This window comes from Pteropus alecto, unplaced genomic scaffold (assembly GCF_000325575.1).
Source record: "Pteropus alecto unplaced genomic scaffold, ASM32557v1 scaffold164, whole genome shotgun sequence".
NCBI lineage: Eukaryota > Metazoa > Chordata > Mammalia > Chiroptera > Pteropodidae > Pteropus > Pteropus alecto.
Window position 1 is genome coordinate 21,175,018 of NW_006439568.1, and position 6,288 is coordinate 21,181,305.

Consider the following 6,288-nt stretch of genomic DNA (forward strand, 5'->3'; position numbering starts at 1 on the left):
GAAAGCTTTTGCCAGGCCTACGGAGTGACACCCAAGCAAAAGTGGCCCAGCGGAGGACTTCTGTGCAGGGCAGGGATGCACCAGCACGATTCCCCCTGAGTTGTCAGCGGCCGGGGCAGCTCTGGGAGGGGGAAGGGAGCTTGCCCTCAGCATGCAGACTGCTGGACAGCCAAAGGGGCAACAACTGGGGCCATCAGTCACATGGGCGTCTCACAGCTGGTTATTTTAAAGGAGAGTTGAACTATACACTTTCATGCAGACCCTAAGTTGCATCCCTTTGTGGGGGAATTGTGACATATGAAGATAGGCCTTTGGGAATCCTATAGACAAAAGGACCCACATCTAGATCATTGTTCGGCATTGATTACCTATGTGCCAGGCACTGGGGGTGCAACCCTGAGTATGAGAGCGTATCACAGGTGTGTCCTCTAGACAGGGTGGTCCTCAAACTCCTCTCCGGGGCCAGGTAACCTGGGCCTCGCAGGCCGAGGAAACGTACAGAGGCCCTGAGGCAGGAAGGTTGGCCCGTTATAGGAGTGGAAAGAGGGCCCATGTGCTTGAGTGGCGGGAGCATTCTAGGGACAGGGTGGCCTGGGATGAAGTTTAGAGGTGAGCAGGAACCAGATTAGGCAAGGCTTTGTCAGCTATGGTGACTTTATTCTAAATGCAATAGGAACTGAAGACATTCTGAGCGGGGAAGTCACAGGATCTGATTCACATTTAGTCAAGGGCACTCTTCCTGTGGCGTGGGGGTCATTTGGAAGTGTAATGGGAGACAGAGGCTATAAGAATAACCCAAGCAAAAGATACCGGAGACTTGGACCTAGGTGGTGGCAGCAGAGAAGTGGACTGATTTAAAAGGTATTCAAGAAGTAGAACCAACTAGACCTGCTGATGGCTTCTTTATGGATGAAAGAGAAAGGAATCAAAGATGACAGGTTTGTGGCTTACTCGGCTGGGTGGATGGTGATGTTGTATACTGAGATGGTAGAGAAGATGGAAGAAGAAACTGGGGAGTAAAAACTCAGTTCTGGACATGTTTGCAGTGCCCATTAGCCAAGTGGCAATGTCAAATCAAGTACATCATACTGGAAGCACAAGGGGCCAGGTACATATATAGTTCTGGGGTAGAAGTCAAACTAGAGACATAAATTCCAGAGCCGTCAACACGTGGAAGGTATTTAAAGCTATAGGATTGGATGAGATCACTTAGGAAAGAGGGTCCAGGCCTGAACTCTGAGAAACCCCAGCATTCTGAAGTTACGTAGAGGGAGAAGAGGCGGGAAAGGACGGAAGAACCGGGGAGGCGGGGCCAAGCAGCCTGAGAGGAGGGTGTTTCCGGGAGAGCCAATAAGAAGCTAGAGGAGTCTTGGCAACGTGAGGGTGTGTCGGTGATCCGAATATAATTGTTTTCAAGGGAGGACAGAAGCCAAATTAGTGGGTTAAAGAAGGACCGGGAGATGGGAAAGTAGAAACAATATGTGTAGACCTAGTTCTGAGAGTTTTGTTATGAAAGGGAAGTGAGATGGGTGGAGGACGTGGAATCCAAGACATCTTGAATTTGTATTTATTTGCGTTAAGATAGGAGTCGTAAAAAGAATACTGAGATTAATAGCCTTCATCCTACTTTGCTGAGATTAGACTCTCAAACAGCAAGGGAGAACGGCTGCCTCGGACACGGGTGGAGAGGGCCTGCGTCGGCAGCGGCTCCTGCCCGGCCAGGACGATCAGGGTGACTGGCCTCTGAGGACCTCAGACAGGTTTCTGTCAGCAGGCGGGAGCCCTCGGAAGTTGGTCCTGAGCAATGTCACTCAGACGTCTTTGACCTCGCTCTGAGGGAGCGAATCCAAAGGCCCTCTAAGAGTGCTGAGTGGCAATCTAACAGGGCCAGCCTCTGGGGACAATAAAAGAACTACCTGTAGGGGGAAGAGGCCTGCTCACCTCAGCAAATGAGAGCGGCAGCCGCTGGAAGGACAGGTGAGTACTTGGGCCCTGGGAACACTGAGACCCACACCGAGACATGTAACGAGATCTTTTCTGGGATCCAGCAGCACCCCATACTGCCACTCAGGGCTTTCTGGATGTGGGACAGAAAACACTGGATCAGCAGCACAAAAAGTCACAAGCCAAAAATCGTTATTTTTTTTGTAAGCATTTCCCAACCTCTTGATTGCCTCTAGTAAGCAGATGACCTGGGAAGAGCTGTCATGCCAGAATGATGGGCTCGGAGCAAGGCCCAGAACTCACCCTGTGAAGATGGGGGGAAATGTGCTTGTCAGATTCAGTAGCTTCACCACGAGGCTTTAAGCTGAAATTTGAGAAGGTGGGATAATTGCTAGGGTGAAGCTATAAGAAAATGTGTGACATAGACATAGAACAATTGGAGAATCCCTTAATTTGCATGGAAAAATGGGAAAGGGTAAGGAATAATATTCAGCAAGTCTCACATTGTCTTCATGTCATCAATAAGTTCTGTGACTTTAAGCGAACCTATGACTTATAACGAAACCAATTTTTACCGTAGACAATTTCATCTCTGTGAAGATGAATGAAAAATGATGGTCAACTATCTAGATATACTTTTCACCAAGGCAAAAGGTATCATTGTAGAGTTCACAATTTCATGTAGAAAAGGTATTGAAACTAACAGTGAAAATTCGAAGAGCAAAAGCGGTGCCCAGATCCTTGTGGGGGAGCCTGGCTAAGCAGGACCAAGCTCGGGGGGGATGGCGTCCACCGCCGGGGTCGAGGAGACAGCACTTCAGTGAGGTGTGATGAAACATGTTTAGAAGACTGGATGGGATTTCATGGCCAGAAACTCAAAAAGACTGTGGCACCAGAGAGATGGATCCCTAGAAAAGGCAGTTTTGTCACATAATCACATATGGTTGACATGAGAAAGATGTCACTCGGGTACCGCAGAGGCCGTCTAACACAATGGAGCTCCAGTGGACGTGGAGCCGAGAGGGCCGCTGAAATAGCATAGGCTAGTAGGACAGGCAGGAAGGCCGGGGCCAGTTGACTCGGGCTCCCCGGCTAGGGCGAGTAGGTACTGACCGAGACTGTGTTTGGAGAGCAAAGGCTAAGGCAGGACAGTGATTAAAGGCAACAGCTGACAAAGAATGGCAGAACACTGTGTTGGGGAGGAATTGGTAAAGGAAGACCCCAGAAATGATGGAGACCATCCGGAAAAACATGGATTTGTCGGCACCTGTTTCTCTGGTCCTGGACCAGGCTTTTCCTTTTGGACCTGCTGGTCAAGCAGCAGACCCGAGCTCTGGGGCAGCCCTGGCGTGCCGGGTTCTCACCCGTTCACATCTAACACTGAAAAGCTCTACTTTGACTGCACTAAACAGTGCTCAAGGTGTCTTATGTGCGAGGTTGTGTGTGCCAATAGCTAAGGCTGTGGGACATGAGAATACTCAAAGCTTTGCTGCAGCCTAACTGTGGGACAACAGGCAAGATTTCCTATGGAATAGGCCTTAGAAAAAGTTATATTTTTCTTTTTTTTTTTCCACCTACAGCACCTGGTCTTCCTAGGTGGTCTCCCATCCGAGTACTAACCAGGCCCAACCCCGATTAGCTTCCGAGATCAGACAAGATCAGGCACATTCAGGGTGACATGGCCATAGATTGTTTTTCTAATGGTTGGATTTGCAGTGATTCTCAATTCTGCACATTAGAAAAATGCAGATGTTCAGGCCCTAACCCAGACCAATTAAATCAGGATCTCTGAGGAAGGGCCCAGGCATGGCTTGATATTTTGGGGTTTTTTTGTTTGTTTGTTTTAAGCTTTCCAAAAGGCTCTGATGTGCAGCCAGGGCGGAGAACCACTGCTGTTTAAATGTTAGTAAAGTATAATACTTTTTAAAAGACTCTATTCTACATGATACCTTTTTTCAAATAAAAAAATAACTCCTTTCCATTTCTTCTCCATCAAAGACAGTGCTCTCAAAATTAGAAAGGATGAAACAAACATGGTTAAAAGAGAACACTTTATAGAGGCAGCTGTACAAAGTATATTTATGTCTCTAGTCCTTAAAAATTTACTTTCAGGGCACTGGAAAGCCTTGCTGATATAACTGGATAGCCCTAAGTTCTTACAGCTTATGAGAAATGAGAGCAGCCAAAGGACAGGAATCAAGGAAACGACAACGGATTGTCCAAATGATGACCCATGGACAATACAAACCAATACGTTTGAATCCGTTGCCTAGAAAAATTATTATAGAATGCCTAATTAAAAAGTCAATTTATGAAACTTTAAAAAGGAATCAGTAAGAAAGTGCCGGCCTTTCCTATTTGGGTAGATCAGCGGGGTGCTGGTGGTGGAGGTCATGCCTACGTCTTTCGAGATCACACAGAATATCCTCACATTCTATGATGGAGAAATGTAGACCGAATTATTACTCAGTTTATGTGAATTTACATCCAAAGGGATTCTAGTCCTCTGTCTAGTTCTAAGATTCTTTGAAAACCGTAGTTGCGAACCTCTTTATTATGGAAGTGTATTTTCATGTAAAGAAAAGTGTCTGAAGTGATGTTATACACCGACCCACTAATACATACATGTATATTCATGTATGTATGTATGTATGTATGTGGGTGGTAGAATAGCCTAACACAGATTCTTCCACATTACTCCCTTCCAAAGCATCTCCTCTCTGAACACTTTTGAACCACATATAACAGACTTGGCTTTGGCTTATTGATCTCTTAGTCCAACCTCGGCTGTTGTTTTTCAGCTTTAACTTTAGTAACTGACTTGTCTTAGTTCTGATGCAGGTAATAGAGAACCATTTTAGCAAAAGCCAAACTGATTTTTATTCCCTTGTAGCTGTCAAAGGCCCATTCTGCTGTCACACAGTGTGCATCCACGTTCCTGTCTCTGCACAAGTCCACCAGCTCCAAATTAACCAGATAGACTCAGTGCATTTTGCAAACATTGCTGAAGATCATATTTGAAGAAAGTAGCTTCCCGAAGAACCTCCACTGAGAAATCCTGTTTTTATCCCTTACTAAGCTCAGTTTTCTAATCACATCAATTTTCGGGAATATTTTTGGGGCAAACCAGGTTTGCTAAAGAACTGCTAGGTCCTTTAAAAATGTCTTTACCCCAGATGTAGACAAAGTTAAATTTATTCTCTGCATATACATCATCAGAGTAAGAAAGTAAAATCAAGTCAAAGAAGTGATTTAAGCTTTACAGTATTAACAGCTTAAACAATATCAAGGTTTATTTCTCTTTTACCTAATAATCAGAAGGTCTGCCACCTAGGACTGTTAGTACGGTGGCTACAAGGTGTCAGGGACCCAGGCTTTTCTTGTCTTACTGCTTTGTTATCCCTAGGGGATGGCCCTCATCTGCATGGTTCAGGTGGCTCACCGCTGCCACATCCAGGCAGGAGACAGGTGGGCATGGCCTTTCCTTAGAAGCTGCACGTCATGCTTACACATATACACACACACATGCACACACACTCCGCTGCCACAAGGAAGGCTGGGAAATGTCTTTTTTTTATTTTTTTATTTTTTTTTTATTTTTGGGGAAATGTCTTTAATTTGGGCAACCAGTAAAAACAGAGTCTATTACAAGAGAGAAAGAGAATAGACACTGAGGAACAACAAATCATTTCTCCAGCATAGTCTAAAATATAAAACATTTCAGAAGGGGGAGTGAATGGGCCAGGGAAGGAGGAATCATGATCTCATCCAAAGAATGGCTGAAGGTGTATAAGTCACTGGCAAAGGCGTGCGCCTTCCCTGGTTTTCCTGTATGGGGCATCAGTCAGGCTGGAGGAAGCTCTGTCACACAGGCCAGCAGACAGACTCTGGGCCCTGGTGTATGAGGTGGCCTGGAGGTCAGCAGAGTTACTGACCCACCCCCAATCAGAGCCAGTCCACAGCCTCATGAGGACATCACGAGAATTGCAAATAAGATTCTAGGCTGGAAGAAACGGTCAGAAACTGGAAGAAGAGTCTCCGAGCAGCTAAGCTAATTAAAAGGAGAAACCTGCTTTCCGCATGCTCCTCTTCAATGTGCACACATCCTGCTTTCTTGTCATCGCATGCCTCACTTGTCACCAAAGCGTTTTCAGTCAATTCCTGGGTGTTTTGCTGACACCTTTAGATTTAGCACGTTCTTTCCTTAGTGCTCCTCCCTTTTATTCCTCCAGCTGCTTAAAACAATTTTCTTAAGCATTTGAAGAAACCCACATACACTCCACCCTCCCCTTTTTCTTTTTAAACAAAGGGAATGCTGCTTTCGGTTACAGACAAAAAAAAAAA

The 6,288-nt window shown here is 45.7% G+C and overlaps 1 pseudogene; it reads right to left on the reverse strand.

Moving 5' to 3' along the window:
• Positions 1 to 3,515: 3,515 nt before the first annotated feature.
• On the reverse strand, positions 3,516 to 3,634 carry LOC112483756 (annotated as a pseudogene).
• Between the last annotated feature and the right edge of the window lie 2,654 nt (positions 3,635 to 6,288).